The sequence below is a fragment of the Cebus imitator genome, unplaced genomic scaffold (genome assembly GCF_001604975.1).
Source record: "Cebus imitator isolate Cc_AM_T3 unplaced genomic scaffold, Cebus_imitator-1.0 Scaffold104, whole genome shotgun sequence".
Lineage (NCBI taxonomy): Eukaryota > Metazoa > Chordata > Mammalia > Primates > Cebidae > Cebus > Cebus imitator.
The window spans coordinates 3,347,862-3,370,451 of NW_016107419.1; positions in this window are offsets into that span (position 1 = coordinate 3,347,862).

Genomic DNA, 22,590 nt, shown 5'->3' on the forward strand with positions numbered 1-22,590 from the left:
GGTAAAGATAAGATATCATTTATATGTCAATCTTCTTTATTTCAATACTGGCTACAGTCTTAGCCATCACAGAAGCTTCTCTGAGCAGAAGAATAAGATCAACCTTTGTTCCATATATATTTCTATATTAGCTATATTGGTTGGTGAAACAACAATTTGAACATTCAGACTGTTAACATTTTTAAGGACACACATAAAAATGCCTTGGTGAGTTACATAATTATGGGAAGACAGAAATTTCATTTTTAAAATCTTTTGAATCTATTATGGAAATTAGCTTTACAATTATAAAATCCTAGACTTAAAATATCTAAGCAGGGGTATTTTATGTGCTGGTTGCTTTATAAAGATCCACTATGTATTAGGGCAAATAGGACATACAAAAATCATCAGCAAATATCCAAACAGAACATTAGTAAACAGCATTAGAGGGTGAGACTTTTGTACGGAGGCATGTATTTTTTTGCCATATGGTACTGATTTTTCAGTTAAAATGTTTTCCTTTCTGAGAAAAAAATGCCTCTCTGTTAATGGTAGAGTAAACCTGTTTTTTGTTTTTGTTTTTAATTAGAATTAACATTTGTCATGAATACTGGTCATGGGAACACGAGTCTTCTTATTACAAATGCGTAAAGTTATAATTAAAATTCTGGGCCATAAAATCAGACCACCTGAATGAAGTTACCGGCTCTGTCACTTACTGTTTCTGGGCAATCAATTAACCTCTCTGTGGCTGAGTTTCTTCATCTATAAAACAGACATAATACTTTTATCTAACTAACAGAGTCGCTGTGAGAACAAATTAGTATTTGTAAAATGTTTATTTCAACGCCTGGCACATAGTAAACTCTGGATTTGTTGTTGTTATAGCTACTGTTCAACCACTTCTAAAAAACAAAAAATTAGTTTTATAACAAAGGAAGCCCTTATAATGAATAATTTTAGTCCAATAGAAGATTTTTTAAAATGGCACCAATATAAATTTTTGAATGCTATTGTAAGTTTTATGAATATTACTCATTTTTTCTTTTCTTGAACTTTAACTTTCCCAACCAGAAAATCATTTCAATGAGAAAATATGTCAGCATGTTTTGTTTATTAGCTAATACATTTTCTCATGTGATACCACCTCACAGCAAAAGTTAAGGAATAAAAAAAGGAAAGATCTTTCTTCTTTCCACCTACTGAATTCTGCATGAACCTCTCCCACTCCCGTGCACACACCAACACGCCCACTGTTCCACAGCAATATACTGCTTGGCATTCTGGCAGGGAACAGAAAGAGAAAGCATCATGGGAAGAAAGGGTTAGAAAAAATAACTGAAAGATGTGGAAATTTTTATGCTCAGAGGCTCTTGGCAGTCAATGAGAAATAGGAGATCGGAATGGAAACTATAAAGGGGTAACTCTAACTTATTTTCATTCTTCTTTATGTCCTGTAGTATTCTCCTCTAGCAGTGAAAGAAGGAAATATGATCAACGCATTTATAGCTTTAGGGTCTTTCAGATGTGCTTCCCTTTACCTGGTAGCCATAGACAGGTTTTCTTGATTCTAAAAATGTATATGCTAGAAAAAGTCCATTTCTAATAGCCCACATCTTAGCACCTAAAGTTGTAAGCACTCCAGAACACATGTGTTATTGGCTGAATTGTACCCCTTTAAAGTTCATATATGGAAGCCCTAACCCCCAGTTTCTAAGATGTGGCTGTATTTGGAGATAAAGTTTTTAAAGGGGGTGATGAAGTAAAATTGAGGCCATTAGGGTGAGACTCAATACAATCTGATTGGTGTCCTTGTAAGAAGAAGAAATTTGGACTGACAGAGAGGGATACAGGGATGCAAGTGCACAAGAAAATGACCATGTGAGGATACAGCCAGAAGGCAGCCATCTACAAGCCAAAGAGAGAGCCCTCAGAGGAAACCAAACCTTGATCTTGAACTTCTACCTCCAGAACTGTGGAAAAATAAATTTTTGTTGTTTAAGGCATCCAGTCTGTGCTATTTTATTATGGCAGCTCTAGAAAACTAATAGAACATATCATTTGATTCAGTAAAATCAAATTATTGTCTTCTTACAATATGCGTTCATATTATTCCTTATTATGTACACCAATTTCTCCTTCAAAATGTAGCTTAACACCTATTTTCTCCAGGGACTGTCTCCTACTTATTCCATTCCAGTTGATTACTCTCAAAACATCTGAGTCTTAAGAAAGTCGTGTGTTTGTAAATCTGTGTTACTTTAGAAGTTCTATCATTTGTTGGGGTTGTTGCTGGGCTGTGTATTACTAGCTATTGATCAGGCTTCCTAAAGTCCGGAAATATTCTTCTCCCTTACTGTATGATTCTTCTCTTTCTGTTTCAATGGTTATGGGAGGCAAAATTCGCTCTCTACCAGACACTCTTATAATACATTATATGCCTTGTCTCATTTAACATTAGTCTTTGTGTTAAAGAAAATAAACTGTATGAAATATATACACTTTATTGGTCTACTTCAGAGAAAACATTCTCACTTTGAAACTTTGGGGTGGTGACAAACAATTACAGTTATGTTATTTAAACTCTATCACACATTTATCTATACTAATTTTTAATTTTGGAAGAAGTGATATGGAAATTGTATTCAAATTATCATTCTTTGCTCCCTCTCTTGTACTCCCCAGAGCTAGGTTTATTAATATCAAAGATTTCTATTCATTCTATGTAAATTTACTAAAGTCTGTGAAATCTCCTGATTACTGACATTTTAGAGTTTTATACACTTTTTGTCTCTCTTTTGACAAATCACACACATATCTTCAGGGACTCTTATTACAGAGCTAAGTACATTGTCTGACAAAAGCTGAAGAATTTTAATAGATAAATGACAAATTTTAACAAAGAGTTTTAGTGAGTTAATTTCTGAAATCGTTTACTGTATGTATGGAAAACTGGCAGAAGTAATTTGATGAAGTGCAGGTTTTCTATACATAATAAAAGATAAAAGTATTCGTAGATATATTTGATAAGATCCATCTATTTGATGGATAATCATAAAAATAACCTACCAAAACAAATATCGTTTATTGCTTTTTTTAAAAAAAAGTTGTGTTCCATTTCTCTGGACTAAAAAGAAATGTCACCAGTTATCAGTATCTATAATTTCCATCATTTAGATTGCTGCCTAAATAGCATTTAGGATGAATCCAGAAGGTCAAGTTCAGATTAGAAACTCAAGCACTTCTGCTGAAAAATGTAGGACACCTTGGACTTCAGAAATAAAAAAAAAAACCTTTATAATTTAAATATATACCTATGAGTAGTTACATTTTTCTTTGGATACTTAGTTTATATTGTGGTATGTGCATGGGAGTGCACATGAAGGAGCGTGTTTGATCAGATTACTGCATGATCTGTTCTCTGCAGGTGCTGGAAAAGGTCAAACAGAGAAAATCATCATCATAAAGTGAAGCAATTTTCTTCTTTATGAGCTCCTGATGTAAACAGACTGATGAGCACAAAACAATCCTTACTCACCCACATGACATCATACACAATCACAGCTAAATGTTTCTATGTGTCAAAGCCTGAAGAGTGACTACCAGATTTTTGCCTGATTGGTATGTAACCCCAAATGGTATTTCCTAGGTATCATGTTGGTAGGGCGAATTTTGTAAGATTTCTAGGCCCTGTGGGGGCAAGTCAAAGACAGTGAACACTGAGCCAAGGTTAGAGTTTGACAGTTCAGAAAATGAGCAGGCTGTGTTGGTAATGGAACATCAACATTATTCAACATTTATTGACTGAAGAACAAGGAAATTAAAAAATAAATTTGAAACAGACATTTCTTATTTTAAAATCAGAAAATACATATCACATTCCTTGGAAAGCAAAGGTTTGTAAGCATGTGGCACTTAATCTTTGTTCATAATTTATGCCCATGTTCAAGACATTTTTAAAATCCATTTTCTTACAGACGCTAATTTTGCTGCCAGGCTCCATTTACTGCCAGTTAAGCAGCAGCTTTTAGTATATGGAGGCCTCACTGAAGATTCACCTTCTGAGTTTTCCTACCCAAGACATTTAAGTCGGAATCTGGACCCAATCTGCCACATCAGAGCTAGCAGCAAGCGAAGAGGACTTGAAGATCCTGCTGGTATAAACATGCTCCATGAGGGAGCAGCCAAATAGTTTGGAAGTTTGAATTTTTTTCTTTTCGGAAAAGAAAAAAAAAACAACCATGGTTTAACAACGTTCCAGATTATCTTGAAGAGTAGCTTTGTATATGATATGGGGCAGATATACAATGACTTTTAATTAAAAATGAAAGTGATAAATGTATAAAATGATACATTTTATACATTTATACATTTTATACATTAAAAATGAAAGTGATAAATGTATAAAATGTATAAAATGATACAATGTATAAAATGTATTAAAAAGTCTAATTGGAATGGAATGCGAGATAAAGTTTCTAATAGTTTAGGATAATAGTGTCTTCTAATTAGACCTTAATTTTATGTAATTACTTCATAAAAGAGCTATGAGCTGTAGAATAGACTCCTGTTTTTAAGACATTAAGGAAAAATAACATGAAAGCATCAGCAATTGAGTTATATAGTCCACTTCAAGCATGTGCCAAATTTTTGTTTTGCTGTTGAGTATCACTGTTTAACTAAACACTAAAATATAGCCAAGCAAACAAAAAGTGCTATGACGCACATCCTACATGAATATGATTGGATTAAAGCATTAAACATATTATTTGCTTTTAAAAACAAAGCAAACTAGTATGCATTTTTCTTGTGTATTCATAGTCAAATAAGAGGTTATGGAACATATACGAAGGTACTTTGCATTATCATATCGTAATCTATGGTTATATCAATTTGTTGAGTATCTTTCTTAAAAATCTTAATGGCTACTTTCTCATTTCATAGATTTTTTTTTCACCTTTAACAAGCTGCACCAATTTCCCCGAGTCAAAGAGTGGTTTTCAGTGGTCTGAACTTTTGATTGATCTGAGCCATGTTTAGCTTTAATCTATCTCTGCACATGACTAGGGAAAGAGATGTTCTATCAGATTCAGTCCTTGTAGCTTCGAGTCTTTCTCTATATGCATCTACAGTGAGAATAGTTTTCAAATTCAAGTAGGGTCAGGATTTAGCCCTTATTTGGATTTTATTGTGACTGTAGAGGGAGGACTGACAATTTCCACAAAGGAAGGAGTCAAGACCCAGAGGAAAACATAGAGGATTTAGGTGAGGTTTTGACTCTTGACTTGAGCAAATACAGATTTAATGGCTTGGAAATGGATTTCAACTTACTCTGGTATTAAATTCAGTGCTGAGTCTAAGAGAGCCAGAGCTGACAGCTCCAAACAAGAATGGGGTAGGAGCAGGGCAGAAAGGAAGTTGATGCTAAGTGGAGAACAGCAGGAGTTTGATGTGAGGCTGGAAGAGATAGACAGAGTGTGTTATGAGTTGAGGGAAGAGCAGATGGGGTGTGACTGCCCGCCTACCAGTTAATTAGAAAATACTGATTTATTAAACCTGAACTCTAAGAGAAAGCCCCTTAATATATACAGCTCTGACAAAAAGGACAATTGCTGAATGTTTTTCATATGACTACATTCTGAATTATTTCAAAATACTACTTTTATTTATGAACTATATGCTGTTATCACTTGAAATGATGAGAAAGATCATTTCTTCTTAGCAAGGAAAATCCTTTCAGAATATTTTCAAAATAAATTACCAACTATAATTTTTAATAAGGCACGGTATCCGAAAATGTTACAAATACAATTCAGAATCACATTCTGCTTATTGCTGGCCTGATAGCAAGTCTTAATTCATCTGTAAATAATAGTTTATAGTCAGGGATAAACCATTATTTGGGGGGAAGCAGGTCCACTACATCACTTTTATGTCTTATCTTCACAACAAATCAGAGCATAACTCATTGCACAACAAAACACAACTTGATTTTCAATCAGGCTGTCTCCCAGCAGCATAATTCTATCTGCTTTATAAGAATAATGGTTTAATGTTGACATACCTGAGGCCACATGAACTGTGGGCAAACATTTGAGTAAAGCATTGCTTGGCCATTCTGCTTACACTGTGTTGAAAGGTAGACCTTATCCAACAGATCACTGTAGTCTGACCTACTCTTTGCTATTATTAGTAACAGTCCTGGTACTATTGGCTTGGATGGCCAGAGTTGTTAAGTTGTTTAATACTTAGTCTATGGAAGAAATAACCTAAATAGGAGGCTTTAATTCTGTTATTTCCATGGTGAGTGATTAACTGACTTGGATGTTTACGGTACCAAGATAGAAATATCTTCTAGATAGCTATGTTTAGAATGCTTAATTGTTGAAGACAATTGTCCATGTTGGATTAGAAATGAGAAGTTTCTTATCAACTCCCCTTAAGCTATTTAGATATATTTTAAAGTTTCTTGCAATGCTAGTAATTATTATACTTTTCCACAAATGTAGCTCAAGGCAGTAGTTTTCTGAGAATAATTTATTAATAAAATATTGAGCTTAGGAAATGAAGATATTTTCCTTTAATGGCAAAAAATCTATATGCCTAAGCATAATCTAGCAGATAATGATGTTACCTGAGTGGTGAAATTGGAGAGGTTAGTCCTGGGAGAAATCACAAATGTTTAGTAGTTTTTTGTCTCATTTACAATTGCAATGGAAAGGAATGAAATGAACTTGAAATTTAGGGTTTGACAAAATGACATAAGAGTTCAAATTCACAATAAAAATATGAAAATTGTTTAGGTAGAAAAAATCTCAAATTACTAGGATCATCATGCATTTTTATGCATTTTATTAATAAGAAAACAGGCCCCAATTAAATGTTTTGCTTTTATTATCTCTTCACTTATTTTCCCCTGAACTTCTCCAATCAGACTTTGTCCCTACTATTCCACTGAAACCTTGTCAAGGACATTATTGAACTACCATTTGCCAAATCCAATAGTCCTCTTCATATTGATCTCTCCACAGAATGTGATAGAGTACTACCTCATTGTGGACATACTGTTTTAACTTAGCTTGTGACCACTACACTGCTTGTTTTCCTATTTCTCTGATTGTACTTCATTTCTTGTGTGGGCTCCTCTTCTTTATGCTAGTGTTAGCTCCTTTCTATTTTCTATTACAGCCAGTCCCTATGTAATATCTTCTAGTCCCGTAACCTTAAATTTATCATCTAAATGCTGATGACATCTAAATCTTTTCCAGCAATACAGATTTCTCCCCTGAGCTCTACATTTTTGTATTCAACTACCTACTCAATATTCCTTTTCTGTTGTCTAATGCACATCAAGAAAACTCAATGTGTTTAAATTGGAATTATTTTTTCTCATCTTTTTTCTCCTTTCCACCTGTTCCTTTCTAGTTTCCTCACCTCGGCAAATGATGTAACTATTCAGCCATCTATTTGCTCAGATTAGAATCCTTGGTTTAAAATTTAAAACCAGTTCATAACTCTCCTTTACAGAAAAATCTCTAATGTTTTTACATCACATTCAGCACAAAAGTCAAAGTCATACCACAGCTTGTGAAACCCAGTATGATCTAGCACTTGCTTAATTTCTATCATGTCTTCCTTTCATTCTCTGGCTAGCAACAGTAAACTTCTTGCTTTAATGCCAGAAAATAATCTTATTTCTACTTCAAGTTCATTGTATTTGCCATTGTCTTTCTGGAAAATTCTTCCTAAGATCTTCAAAAGGTTTACCATCTAACTACTTTTACATTTCTCTTCAGATTTCACTTCCTCAGGTTGGCCTTTACTTATCACCCAATAGGAAAGAGTGCCCACCTCCCCAACATATATCAATATATGCCCCCTTATGCTCCTTTATATTACTTTCTAATCTTATTACTTCTTGAAATATATTGTGCATTTATTTGTTTACTTATTTATTGTACGTCACCTGAGTAAAAGTTCAGCTTCATGAAGGCAAGGTCTTTATCTCATTCAAGATTGTATCTGCAATGCTAGGAATACATCTTGAACACAGGTTATTCTCAATAAACATTCGTAGAATGAATACATGAATAGATGAATAAATGAATAGAGGTATATTATTTAAATGTTCTACTTGACTCAGTTTTGTAATTAGGTGTGGAGGCATAGGTGTTTCTCAGAGAGGATCAGATTTTTGTTGACATTGCAATTATCACTCTTTAGGAGATAGCTGATCACTTTTGTCACTATTTTTTCATCACTTCTTACACACCCTCTCTCATACATATAATTAGTATAATCTCTGGATTTCTGGACCAGTTTGGTGATAATATTTCTTTGCTATTAAATGTATGGGAGAGAAGAATAAATTGCCGTGTCTAGTTGTGAGTGGTAATGGCATTTCAGACAGGACGGAAAGATTTAGCTGAGAACTCTCTAGTCCCAGCCCTAGATGACAGATTGTTTTGGCCCACCTACAAAGTGTTTCTTAACTTCTCTTTGCTTGGTCAAAGCAAGTAGTGCATCTTAGTTTTCTGTGACTTAACCCTCCCTCTTTCCTTTCCAAAGTTTCTGTGTTTTATCCCCCACTGCCATTGCTGCACATTTCTTTTAAAAACTCAACAGAAAATTGAACTCCTAAACAAAATCCCATACCATATGTAAAAGAGGATGTCCCTCTCTCAACCAGAGGTGTATTTTGAAATAAGAAAGTAACAGCTCAGCAGTCATTTGCCATAGCTTGCTGAGTAAGCTGGGCTCAGGTTAAAAGGGGGTTATAGGCTGCTAGCCAAAACACTGACGGCATTGCTGAATTCAGAGATTCAGAAACTCTATATGTCCCAAAGATTCTGCGTGGCTGCCATTAATTACACTCTCTTATGCTCTATCATTGAAAGTATCTCAATCCAGTTCTCTCATGTGGATCAGAATGGATAGGAATTTTAATAGAGAACTCGTTAACTTACATTTTAAAAATATATTCAATATTAACAATAAGAACATTGAAGAGTACTGCCATCACAGGGAAACTGAATCAATCAGAAATAGACAAAATCACACTTGTTTCCCACAAAGTCTATCATCAGATTGGATTGAAGATGATTTACATAGCTCATGTAGGCTGTGTCAAGACCAATCCAATAGTAACTCTTGAAGATGTTAAAGATATTGTTACTTGGAGAAATAATAGAAAAGAAATTCAAGGGTAATAGCTGTAAAATATATATATTGTAAATGTGAAAAAGTTAACAAATATATTCAATAGTAGGGGCTTAAATTGTTATTATTTTTTACTTCATTAATTTTTATATAAGATATTGCCATAGGTTTGGAGGTCTCCATGATTCCAGGGGTACATTGGCATGAGTCTGTGTTACCATTGAATGATGCCATTCATTGTTATGTGTGATGCTGTGCATAGTAAAGGTCTTTGCTTTTGAAAGCATACTACTTATTTCTTATAAAAATTTTGATGACAAGAATTCTTCAGGGGATATTTTTTGTGCCAATAATATACCAAAGTGGTAAACTTTGATGGATTTGAAAGTGAAATTACATTTTGTAGAAGCTTTTAAGCTGTTTCCAATTTGTATCATGGAGACATTTCAATCAGTCTTCACATTTTGTAAAACTCACATATTAAGAAAATATTTTGCCTTCATATACACCACATCATATAATGTGGTATTTTCTATTTGAAATAATATTTAAAGGATAGTTGAGAGGAAAATTATTATTGCGAATCAACACTTACTTTTGTGATTTCTATCGAAGATATTTAAAAAGATCAATTTGTTATCAATATAATCAAGTAGGGTGTTTTTTTTCCATAAGGTTACATCTGTTTATGCAATTTTATTATCTGTTGAATAGTATGATATGAAGTTTCTTTATTGCAGCTTAGCTAAAGAAGCACCAAGCCTGTGATGGAGCTGTCAATCAGCATTTAGTCATACAGTATCTATTTCTATCCCTGTTCTTCTTAGCACAGAAGGGCTATTATAGTCTACATTACGGCATAGTTTCTTTGGATATAGATATCCTTGAGGGGCAGGATTTATTTTGAAAGAAGATACTCAACATAACATGACACATCATTTAGACATTTTTTTAAAAGTACACATCCAGGTATTTCAAAGCAAAATATAGCAAAAGTTAATTTTAAACATTCAATTTAACATTTTGTGGATTCATTTCTTTTTTCCTTTCTTTAATAGCACTGAAAAAGACCAAATGGGGTCATGTGACTCTTTAGTAATTAAAAATGTTTATTTAAAGGCATCTCTGTACAAACCTTCTTACATTATCACCTATGAAAGGCTAACTGTTGTAAAATATTATGCATATCAAAATTAGCAAGAGAAAAACCATTCAAGGCCAAAGAGAAAGGAAAATTTTGCTGAAATGCATTTATAAACACCTGAAAAGTGAAACTTTTCCAGATGTCAATAATATATATTTCCAAGTACACTAGTATATATGGAATATGACTAAAAATTAACGAGACTGATTACAAACCACAAACATGAAAATCAGTCATGCAGCTGTATATCACATTGGATGTGCTTCCAGATGTGATGATAAAAATGGATACAACCTTTTAAAGCATGAGCTTTGGATATGCTATGCATGTGGCACTCATTAGCTAAGCAAATGGATGTTAATCTTTATGACAGTCAATTGCTGTGCTGCATTTCTACTGAGAGCTTATCAGCTGGTCTGACCCGATCATCAAGAGCATCATGACTTAATTTACAGGAGGATTATTCTTCCTTCCCCTGCAATTCCATGGGTTTAAAATATACAAAAAAGTTTTTAAAAAGAAATAGCTGAAGCATTTAAACTTCCTTATTTCCCATAGCTTTGCAATATGTAGGTAATGGCATAAAAAGATTTAGACTCACAGATCTGGAATTCAGCATCATTGAGCATCTAATTTCCCATGTTCAGGGCTGAGAAATTAACCTCATTTCTCCAACTGATTTGTTTTCCTTTGAATAGTTAAAGATGTTCATATAAGAAAAGATTTAGTCTTTTAAAAGAATAGGCATTTTCAATCCATAGTACATAAATGGTGTCTTTAGTAAATAAATAGACGAGAAATGTCATGTCTTACATCCGGAAGAATCAGAATCAACTCTAGTGCCCTCACAAACACTGCCTTTCTTAGAAAAGTTATCATGTTACTATATTTGTCTACATACTCATGGTATTACCATTAGGAAACTTGTTGCTTTGGTCTACCTTGAGTTAATTATGAAAGGCATGAGAGAATACCAGATCTACCTCCATGAAATGGAGAGCTTGACATGCTAGATGTAATGTAGGGAGAGGCAATTCTAGCTTCTCACATAACTCTGCCAGCACACATCTACCTATTAGACAGCAACTTCTGTTTCTTAGGCAATTTTAGCTGGAGACAACCATTGTACCAATATTTTCTCTTTGCTATATGCTTCATTGTCCACCGGGGTGGCAGATACCAATAGACCACATTCTTATTCTAATAATAACCATAAGATAGAAACTGAAGTTTGTCTTTTCAGAAAGAGGCTGAACCTTCTCTATGTTTGATAAAAGCCTGGAGTATTGTGAGCACTTAGTTAATGGACTCATGAAAGTAAATATATCTATCACTTCCTCCTAGAGTTTTAGGGGATTGGGGAATAGGTTTAACCCATTCAGTTAAAACTATTCAGTATGGAAGTATTTATTTATCTTCTAACATTTTTACTATGATTTCTTAGTAACCTGATAAAGATCTTTTTCAAAATGTCTGACACTTTAATGAACATGAAAGTCATGAGTAACATCTAGATCATTACATATTAATTTTAAAATCCTAAATTTCAAAAGTAGTAAGGTATTGCTCCTTTAATCCATGAAGAACAATCAATTTGAAATTCTTAAGCATTTATAAAATATTTAAGGATTCAATGGATCATGATTGTCACCATGGAAAGATAAAAGGTGAGTGAAGCAGGTCATTCTCTCCTAAACAACTGTTAAATATTGAATGGACTTTGAGGCATGGTATAGTGAGGATTTTCAAGGGCAAAGGCAGGAATATTAGTCCTGTGGACAGTGAGGTGATGAGAGGAGTAGTTTTAGCAACTCCAGCACAACTTTTGCAGAGGTATATTCCAGAGAATATATAATTAAATAGTACTTTTTTTTTTTTTTTTTCTGAGGCTGAGTCTTGCTTTGTCACTCTGGCTGGAGGCAGCGATACATCTTGGCTCACTGCAACCTCCACCTCCTGGGTTTAAGAAATTCTCTGGCTTAGCCTCCCAAGTAGCTGGGACTACAGGTGCATGCCACCAGCCCCGCTATTTATTGTATTTTTAGTAGAGACGGGGTTTCACCATATTGGTCAGACTGGTCTCAAACTCCTGACCTTGTAATCCATCCCACTCGGCCTCCCAAAGTGCTAGGATTACAGGCATGAGCCATTGCGCCCGGCCGAATAATACATTCTTAAACACATTATTTCTTAGAGACTTTTATTTTAGTATTTGTTATGCTTCTTCCCAAATAGGCTCTAATATGTAACAGTACTCAAAACTTTTCTGAACCTTGAATGGCTTTATTTAAGGAATATCTATCTCCTGTATTAGTCTTTCATTAAGATCTCAAGGAAGATACTACAAACTTCCATCCATTTAGACAATCAACCATATTTTGAGCATTTATCAGGAGCACATACTTTGCCACATGATATGAAAAATACAGCTAGTTGTAAAACAGGGTCTATACTCAATGACACTATGATTAATTTCATGAGAGGAATCAAAACATATGTATATATATATATGAAATGCAAGACTATCATTATGCATCTGGAACTTAGGGAATTGCCAGCTTCCACTTTTTGGAACAGTGGAGGGCCAAAAGAAAGGGGAAAAAAAGAATTTCTTCATGGGAAAAATATTGTGAAAAAAAACCCAAGTTTTTTACTTCATAAGAGGGATTTTGGACCTTGTTAACTGTTTATTATTGTTTGGCCAAGAAGTCTATGTTATTAGACTTCTTTATGTTTATGTTAGTACATGTAAACAAAATTTTCATAAAAATATTCTATAATATATGATATAGAATATAATAATATGGTATAAAATCTTTGCAGTTAGGCAATTTTATTTAAAAAGCCATCTATTGCTAGCAATATCAGTTGTCTTAAATTCTATTTTGATTGATATAAATAAAAATACACCAGCTATAATTTTGCTCGTTGTTTATGTGGTATATCTTTTCGCTCCCTTTCATTTTAAATGTATCTGCAACCTTATATTTAATGTGTATTTATAAGCAGCATGCAGTTAACGTTTTTTAAATTATTGTATTTTAATTCAAATATTTAGTTCAGTTTAAATTAAATATAATTCATTATACTGAAATTCAATATAATTAATAATATATTTGAGTTTAATCTGAGTATTTGTTTCTGTTTGTACCAACTGTTCTGTGTTCCATCTCCTTTTTTTTTCTGGCCTTCCTTTGGATAATTTGAGTAGATTTTATTATGCAACTTCTCCAATGCTACTACCTTATATGCATTTTTACAACTATCTTAATCTTTAGAGATTATATTTGTCCTTGACTTATTAAAGACTAATGAACATGAATACTTTAATTTTCCAGACAATGCAAGGACTTAGAATACGTAAAACATTTTAGTGCTATTTATTCATTTTCTTTTTGCTTTTGCTATTATAAAATTCTTCATATATTTTAGCCTTTACAACATTTTTCTTTTAAGCTGCATAACATAGAAGCGTTTCTTTTAAAGTTACATCACTATGGAAATATAAATATTGAAAATGTTTTCCTGGGAGGGAATCATTATAAACAATTTGATTCTAGAGTTTTTGTTCCACATTTTTAATATGATTTAAAAGAGTGTTTAGCACTTTGTCATCTCCCATTCCTGGACAATACAATTGTTCCAGTCTACCCTGTTTTTATTGACCTTGTGTAGGATGTCTTCTAGTTGGGTGTGAAATAGATGGAAAAGAAAAGTTATTACTGTCTCCCTGCTCACCTTCACCCTAAGCTGTTCATTCTAGTCTTTTCATTTCTGCCTCCATTTCTTCTACAAGCTTCAATTTTGCCCAGAAGCCCCTTCTAGTTTTATGTAAACTTATATATGTGTATGTATGCATATTCATGTGTATGTATGTATATTTATATCACTCTGTCTAGCTAGCCATCTACAATCTCTATATGTGGTTTGTATATGAGCACTCATTTTCTATTAATTATACACACAAAAGTAGAATTTCTGGATAATAGACTAGGTGTGTGTATAATCTTAGCAGACAACGCTAAACAGATTTCAGAAGTGCTTCTAACAACTTACATTGTCCCAAGCAATGTAAAAGCTTACAATTGATTGATTCTTCATGTTATTTAGCATTTCTCATCCTTTTAACTCTAATCATTCTTGTGGTATATTATTGAATAGCATTGTGATTTTAGTTTATATTTCCCTGTTCATTAATGGTGTTGAATATATTTTTACATGTTTATTGTCCATTTGAATATTGTGTGTGCGCGCGTGTGTGTGTGTGTGTGTGTGTGTGTGCATGTGAAGTGCCTGGTGAATTTTTCTGGCCTATTTTTAAATTGGGTTGTCATCTTATTTTGATTAAAGTCCTAAATATGTTGTGGATTTGAGTCTTTTGTTAAACTATGCATTGCAAGTTGAGCTTTTTCTGGCCTATAATTTGTCTTCCACTCACTTAATGGTATATTTAGATGAACAGAAGTTATTAATTTTTGAACAGAAGTTATTTGATTTAGTTATTGTGAAATCTAGTATATACAATTTTTATTGAATGGTTAGTCATTTATTTTATGTCTTATATCATAAAATATTTTCCAAATTCATAGAGATAATTTCCTTTGATATCTTCTAGAAGAATATAGTTTTAATTTTCACACATCTTTATGTTCCATCCCCTTTGAACTAATCTTTGTATATGATGCAAGATAGGGAAGAATTCAACTTTTCTTTGCTGATGCCAATCAATTCGCCACCATTTATTTGGAAAGACTGTACTCTTCCTTCCTAATGCTGGGAGTGCTTTGGGTCAATCCTGTTCTAATACTACACTGTCTTAATTACTGTAACTTTATAGTAAGTTAGTATCTGGTAGTGGAAATCCTTAGTTTTATTACTGTTCTTCAAAATTATTTTGAGTATTTTGGGTTATATGTATTTGCATAGAAATATTATAATCAAGTTTTAAATTTCTACACAAGAAATATTCTGTAATTTTGATCATGACTCTATTGAAAGTTAGGTCACTTTGGGTGACAATTGGTACAGTACTGAGTATTTTAACTGGTAAAGACAAATATTTCATCACTTAATTAAGCCTTCTTTCTTTCAATAGTGTTTTGTAATTTTCAGTTTGGAGGTCTTGCATCCTGTTTTACATAAACATATTTTAAAATACCACAAGATATTATTGTTATTGATTTAGACTTCCATATTAATTGGATTTATTGATAGTTCTACTCCCTTTTTTTCATATTTCTTCCTGTAAGCCCTTACTTCTGTCTTTCTGAAGAATTTCTTTAGGGTTCCCTTTAAGATGCATCTGCTCAGTTTATGAATATGTATTTACTTAGCCTTTATTTATGAGGAATATTTTCTGTGTTAATATAATTCTAGATTGACACATTGAAAAAAAAGATCATTTCACTGTCGTATGCTTTCCATTATAACTGCTGAGAACAAACTATTAATCATCCTGTTACTGCTTTTAATATGATATATTCATAATATCTGGATTATGAATAGTCAAAATCTCCAGATGCTTTTAAGATGTTCACTTTGATTTTAAGCAGTTACAATATACTGAAGTGTGGTTCTCTGTGTACTTATTTTATGTCTCAGTGTCTGTCTTCAGTTTTGGAAAATTATCTTCTATTGATTCTGAATATTCCTTTTATATATTATCTTTCTTCTCTTTTTCTGATATTTCATTTACATATACTTTTTATGTTGCTTTTTTTCCCTATATTTTACTTCCTTCATTGTTTCTGTGCTTTAGTTTGGATTTTTTCTAACCTAAATTTCTGATCACTAACCCTCTACCCTGCAGAAGTTATGTCCTGTTTAAGAAATATTTATCTAACTCAGATTAATTATATCTAATCCTTCATTCTCTGGAAAGTAAAACAGTTAAAAGAACTTAGTCTGTGATTAAGTAATCAACTGGGCTCAGAATTACTTATGGTTATTTTTCAGCCTTAGAATATTCATTTGTTTATTGTACACAGACTAGTTTTTGCTGAAAATTTCAACAGGGTCTCCTATTATCAGGACATATAAAAACTTGTCTAATAATTCCAGTATCTCATTTGCGTGAGCGTCTAATTCTATTATATGTTTGTTCTCTTAGTTTTGGGCCCTTTGATATTTTTGTCCTTGTATACCTGAAAACTTAATATTAAATGTTAGATGTTATGTATAAAACACTGCAAAGATAATCTGTGCCTTAGGATCTGACTAATGTAATCTTCCTCCAGATAATATTCTAATTCTGGCAGGCCGTCAGGCTAGCAGCAGATTGTCCTAATTCAATACAACTGTTGGCCTCCCAACACTGTAAAAAAGCTTCTCATTCTAAGCTAGAAGAATATCAGACTGTAATTAAGATTCCAATAATTTGTAGCTGGGTTTCGGTCTTGTGAGAGGTGATTTTCTGGTGTGACCTTAGTAGTTGAGCATATCTTTCAGAACCCCAGCCAAAAGATTAGAGATAAGCATCTATTTTTCCTTGATTGCCCTTAAATTCCAATTTTGTTTCCTCAGCCCATGGTAACTATAATATCTCTGACAAGCTTCTTAGTCTCTCAACTGTTTATTGGTAGTTGACAAATGCCTCAAGGGGAAAAGCCGTGCTAAATACAAGGCTCATCTTTCACTGCTCTCTGTCTCTCCAAAGTATTGACTCATCAAGTCCTAACTGCTTTGGTGGCTCTCCAATGTCCTAAAACATACACACACACACACACACACACACACACACACACACACACAGACACACAAGCTCGTGTGTGCTCACGTGTGTGCTCACGTGTGCGCATGTGCACTAATCCCATACAGTTTTTCTTGTAGCTCTTGGTGGAAGAATCAATTGGTACAAGACACTTTATCATCATCTAAATAAAAATTAAATACATAATACTTAAAGTTTAGATATATCCATCTAATACAACCCCAAAGTCCCAAATTAGAAGGACAGAGAAGGAAGGATTAAAAAAGAATGAAAGAAATAGAAGGGTGAAGAAATAAAGAAATGGAAGGATTTAAAAAATATGATTAAGTGGACACATTTGTTCTTTGACAACATAGATGAAAGAGTTTTTATAACAAAGTTTATGCCTAATAAATGGCATATAATTATGGAAAATGTGTGATTAGAACAGGTACTTGAGTCAGTTTAATATGTGAAAAGAGACATATTGTGAGAATGATCAGTAATAGTTCTGAAGCGGAGATGACCATTCAGATGAGGCATAAATTCTAGTAGAAGTTGGACACATGAAAAAAATGTAAGATTTATAGTTGCTTGAAAACTTTTATTTTTCTAAAAAGAAAAGAATCATTTCAATATTTCAAAACATTATGCCTATAAGAGTTTGAGATGTAAATTGCCATACACTAGTTTAATTTAAAATCTTAGGTTTTATCTTTTCATTGATCAGTCAAATTTGGCACTTTCTTTGATTTTCATTTCTGTTCTGCCCTTAATATGAGACTGGCATACTGAATTTAATTGCACTCAGCTTAATTGCTCCTCGATTTTTGACTCATTATTTGAGTTGAATAAGTCAAAATTTTAGAAGTGGGCAGGGAGCACTGTTAAGTGAAACTTTGAAAGCATGTCTCTTAGCTACACACTGAATTGGACAGACAGCATTGATTGAGGTCAAATTTGATTCTGCACATTTTTACATATTTGGAAATACATAAAACATTAATATTTATTTTCTTGATTCTATTCTTTTTGGTGATTATCACAGTGTTGCAAATATCATAAATCATACTGCTATATGTCCAGTGGTAGATGTGAGTGCTAATGCATGTACCCTACCAACATATAAATGCATGTTCACTACTAAAGAATATAGTGAGATTTCTAAACCACTGATCAGTTTCTAGACTTTTTTTTTTGTATCTATGTTCATAAATTTTAAGAAAACAAGACAATCTCTTTTTGTTTTTTTGAAATGGAGCCTCGCTCTGTCACCCAGGCTGGAGTGCAATGGCTAGATCTCTGCTCACTGCAATCTCCACCTCCCAGGTTCAAGTGATTCTCCTGCCTCAGCCTCCTGAGTAGCTAGGATTACAGATGCCCACTACCACCACCACACCTAGGTAATTTTTTTGTATTTTTAGTAGAGACAGGATTTCACTATATTGGCCAGGGTGGTCTTGAACTCTTGACCTCTTGATCCATGTGCCTTGGGCTCTCAAAGGGGATTACAGGCATGAGCCACCATGCTGGGCCCTAAGAAAATACATTTATAATTATGTGATTAGTAAGAGTATAACTGAATTTTGAGCATAACTTCAAAAAAACTGAGGGACAACTTGATAAAGCAATTCAATAATTTAACTGGTTGCTGTAAAAAGAACAGTAATCAGTTAATCTTCACATTTATTTGTACTGAATTACCAGATTTGAATCAAATGTTGTTTAAAAATTGGTTGATGATTAAAAGTACTAGCTGATGAAGTTTGTAATACTTGGGAAATTTTAAGTTTATCTAGGACTGCTCATGATACTTTACTACAATCTGGTAGAGTGAATTAAAGGATTATTTTCTTGGCTTTGGCTTTGGGCAAACCAATGTCAATGCAAAACCCAAGAATATCACTTATAAGAGACTGAATTGAGTTCATGTTTAGCAATAAATTGGAAAACTGTAGATCAAAAAACTAATTCAAATAGGTGGACATCCCTTTGGAGAATATTAAAATTGTTCAGTGAAAAATAGTGAAACTTGTGAAATAGAGTATTAGCTTGAAAGAAATGTGATCTCACATTTTGGATTATTATTTTTCTATGTGGACTGTCAACTAATATTTATGAAGGGAAGCGATGAGAGTGTGTGTGTGTGTGTGTGTGTGTGTGTGTGTGTGTGTGTGTGTGTTTATGTGTTTCCTTATTCAGATGAGGAACAGGCAGACAAGATGAAAAGTTTTTGTAAAACCAACATTTTTATTGATAAGAGAATGCAAATGCACAAATTTGGGCTAACTTTTCACAAATTAATTCTAATCACTGATGAGAATATTTTGTTGTTATTGTTGTTAATGCATATCTTTGATGCAAATTCACCCAGGTTTTACTATCTTGCTGCTTTTGTTAAGCTTTACCCCACAGGAGAGAATTAACTTTTTCTTTCCTTTTGAATCACTTATCTTTAGATTGGTCATACCTATCACATGAAGCACTGTTCATATGAGAATCATGGTATCAATTCTTTTCAAAAACCTCTCGTTTTATCCCACTGACAATGGATAACACAGTATGGAATATGTGCAAAGGGAAACTCCAGGAACCAAATTCTTCTGGATGCTAACAATGCTTTCCCTGGGCATAGTGAGAAGGGTCTCAATTAACCCCCTCTCCATGTTCTAACTAGACATAGGAAGCCCTTTAGCCACCAGCAATGGAGATTCATTAAGACCACTTCACTGGAGGTGTAACAAAGCTCCTTCGAGGAAGCAAACCAGAAACTCTAGTCAGATTGTAGAATTGTTCAAACATTGGGGTCCCTGCTTTTACACAGCACAAAATTGTATAATGGCACCAGAGGCTCCTGAGAAAGCTAACAACCCTATGGAGCAACAAAGATAAGGATAAAAGTCATGGAGTTTCTGATTGAAGCTGAGGTTGATTTGCCATTTCAATTCTTTCCTCAAGAAAAGTATCCAATTAATCTGCATGAATCTTTTTGAAAAAAAAAATGTTGTTCAAATGATTGCAAGGGAGGATGAATGAAACTTTTTTGTTAAAAAAAAAAAAAACAGGCATTTAAAATTTTTTACTTCTCAGGCATATCAGGGCTGGAAATTTCTGAAAGGGGTATTTCTCAGGCTTCTGTTAGTGCAAATAAACTCATACAGAATCCTTTAGAACTGGTAAAAACCGAGGGAGGATTGTTAAGAAAATCACAGGGGTCGTAGACCTGCACCAAATAGGCCTTCCTTCTTTTAATCAGACTTCAAAGTGAGTCCCACTGTGGAGGGAATCAGCATAAATTTCATTACCTAAAAGTCCCTATTTCTTGTTAAGTCCCCTCCAAGGAGGGACAGGAGCTAAATAACCAGCATGATTTAAGTCAGAAGCACTGATACCTTCTGAATACTAGGGACCCTGGAATAGTCATGTAAGCAAGAAGGCCAGCCAGTGCCTCACCTTATTACTAAAAAGAAAGAAAGAGAGAGAGAGAGAAAGAAAAAGGAAGAAAGAAAGAAAAGAAAGAAAGAAAGAAAGAAAGAAAAAGAAAGAAAGAAAGGAAGAAAGAAAGAAAAGAAAGAGAAAGAAAGCGAAAGAAAAGGAAGAAAGGAAGGAAGGAAGGAAGGAAGGAAGGAAGGAAGGAAGGAAGGAAGGAAGGAAGAGGGAGATCAGGTTACAGCAGCACTTTACTGACGGAGCTTTTACAGCATATTGCAAAATATCTAATGTCCTAGCTCCTCCCATCAGGTCTTTTGATGTATAGAGAGACCATTTACCTCCCCTTCCCCAAGAACCAAGGGCTTAGTTGGTATCAGTTCCTTGCCCCCTTCCTTGCTTAGGTCAGGTTGCAATATATGTTATTATTACTTTTTAATTTTTACTCTTAAATAAGGTAGGAAAAGTAAAAGCAGTATCCTACAGAGGACACACATACTGGTAATTTAGCAAGTAGAAATGTCATGAATATCAATCTGAAATTTTCTATGCCACTTACATACCATATAATCCATGCTCCTTTCTAGCTTTTCTTTTTCATTCAGTTTTTATCCAACATCTGAAAATTTGTGCTAACATTTTGAGAAAAATAGCTTCCTGTTTTTTGACGTCTAGGATCTGTTCAATTTAAAAGATTCTTTTATGTTCTACTCTGAGATATTTGCTTATATAGAGAGCATTAGAGTAATAAAAAGATGTTATTGAAGGATGTATTAGGACATTTTCAAGTTATCCATAGTGCTATAAAAATTAAATTCTAACAAACACCTAATTTTCAACTATAAAAAACTAAGCAGTAGTGTAACACTACAGTTCAGTTAGGGTTTTGACAACCCTACATAGCTACACAATAAATAAAAACAAAAGGCGTATGTAAACTATTTAAGCACAGGATGCTTTTATTCCTAAAATAAAAGATAAGCATTAAATCATAAAGATAAATGGGTATATTTAAAATAAGATTAAAAATATATGTCATTTAATATAGCACATATTATGTCTTTTTTATTGTAAGCAGCAAATAATTCATAATCACACAATTTTCCCTGAGAGAGGAAAAGATACTATGCATTGTATTTGTAGGAACTAAGGTGATGTGGTGTGATGGACTTGCTTTAGGTGATATACTTCAACCAGGGTGGAGAACCTCTATGTTTTGCCTTGCTGCTCCTGGAATCAAAATAATACTCTGCACTTTCTTAATTTTTAAAAATTTTAATTGACAGGTACTAATTATACATATTTATAGGATACATTGTGATGTTTCCATATATGTATACATTGTATAATTACCAGGGTAATTAGCATATCTATCCCCTTAAACATTTATCATTTCTTTGTAGTAAAAACATTCAAAATCCACTCTTTTGGCTATGTTGAAATACACAATACATTATTATTAACTATGATTACGCTACTCCACAAGAACATCAGAACTTATTCCTTCTATCTGATGGTAACTTTGTACCTGTTGGCCAACCTCTCCCCATTTCCCTTTCCCCACCTCTCCCCAGCATCTGGCAGTTACGGATCTACTCTCTACTTCTATGAGAGTAACATTTTTAAGATTATGTATATAAGTGAGATCATGCCAGATCCCACCTGCTTTCTGTATTTGATGTACCTAAATCTGTCACTGAACTTCTCCTGGACGATTGCTACTGAATCAAAAGTTCTGATCAACTGAACTTACCAAGTTGCTACCTAGTAACTTTAAAGCAATGGAAAAATAAATGCCTGGTTATAACTATTCTTTTCAGATGATATTAAAATACTAAGGTATTAAAGATGTTTTTTCATAATAAAAGTCTTCCTTTTTTCTGGATCAGATACAGTAAACAAGAATCAAACACATGCAGAAATATGTAATTTAAAATTTTATGTTGCATTTCGTTGAAATGTTAGCTGAATAATATTGCTTTGGCACATATGTTATATTCATGTCAATATGTTTCATATGCTAAAAAGATCTGTGCAAGAGTGCCTAGCCTTCCCTGTTTACAAAAGAACTAAACAGCTGTGTAAGTTCATGAAGGAAGAGAGGAATTAAATTAAGAAAGTTCAGGACCAGTTGAGATATTCAACCACACATATTTCATGAATTCTGTGGTCAGTAAATAAAACATAC